This window comes from Tupaia chinensis, unplaced genomic scaffold (genome assembly GCF_000334495.1).
Source record: "Tupaia chinensis unplaced genomic scaffold, TupChi_1.0 Scaffold000231_1, whole genome shotgun sequence".
Taxonomy (NCBI): domain Eukaryota; kingdom Metazoa; phylum Chordata; class Mammalia; order Scandentia; family Tupaiidae; genus Tupaia; species Tupaia belangeri.
The window spans coordinates 1779359-1780515 of NW_006159706.1; the positions used below are offsets into that span (position 1 = coordinate 1779359).

The 1157-nt window shown below is 40.0% G+C and overlaps 1 protein-coding gene across 1 annotated transcript in view; it reads left to right on the top strand.

Annotated features, from left to right (window-relative positions):
• Positions 1-1157, top strand: part of QPRT (quinolinate phosphoribosyltransferase) — a 33574-nt gene that overhangs the window by 17121 nt on the left and 15296 nt on the right.

Genomic DNA, 1157 nt, shown 5'->3' on the forward strand with positions numbered 1-1157 from the left:
TTTCCCTACTCTCTGTCTCTCTGGTTAGCACACATGCCGTTTAGCAAAATTTAAAATAATAATAACAAATGAAATAAAATTAAAATTATTTAATAAGTTCATGGGTCATGCATATTATGAAAAAACTGTGCACGGATTTCAAATTTTTTGCACCAAAAATAAACCCATACTTTAATTTCATTTTTCCATAAACATTTTGAAGTCCCAGAGTTAGTGTTCTTAAAATACTGACATACTGGGTCCAGTAGATGGCATAATGGTTTCGTTGCTGGACTCCCATACAGTTTACTGAGATTCGAGTCCTGGACCCGGAGGCTTAAAACTCATGACAGGCACGTGTATATGCGTGCCCAAAATTCTGGGAGGAGAATGGAGAACTGTGGTGTGGCCATCCTCCCAGGGGGGTGATTTCTCACTTTCTGTCATTCTCTCTGTCTCTCTGGGGAGCCCATACACCCTATAGCAAAAATCTCTCTAAAAAAATACTGAACTACTTCTCTTTGAGTTGGTAAATAACTGTTGACCCAGTACTAAGTTTGCCAGATAAAATTTGAGATACAGTTCAATTTGGGTTTCAGATAAGCAGAAAAATCTTAGTATAAGTATGTCCTAAATATCACCTAGGACATATTTATACAAAAAATGTTTTAAGGATTATTTTATTTAACTATGTATTTATTTATTTTAATTTGACCAGAGTGAGAGTGAGAGAGAGAGAGAGGGAGAAAGTGAGAAAGCAAGCCACCAGGTTCGGGGCTCAAACTGCAATCAGCTGTGTGAGAGTCCAGTGCCCTTAACCACCATGCCATATGCACAAAAAAAAAAAATTTTTTTTTGGAGAAGTTTTTGCTATAGGGCGCATGCGCTTGCCAGAAAGACAGAGAGACATAAAGTGAGAAATCACCCACCAGGGGGGATGGCCACGTCCCACAAAAAAAAATGTTTAAATGTTTATCAGAAGTTTAAACTTAACTAGGTGTCCTGCCTTTTTATTTGCTCGGTCTGGCAACCTTGTCTAGCCCACAGGGGAGACCCTCTGCCCAACCCCTGCCCTGTGATCCCGATCCTCACCCTGATTGGCTAGTGCCCAATTTAACTGGTGCTTAAATATTTTGACTGTCACCCCTAACTACCAGAGAGGCAGCCAGAACTGCAGC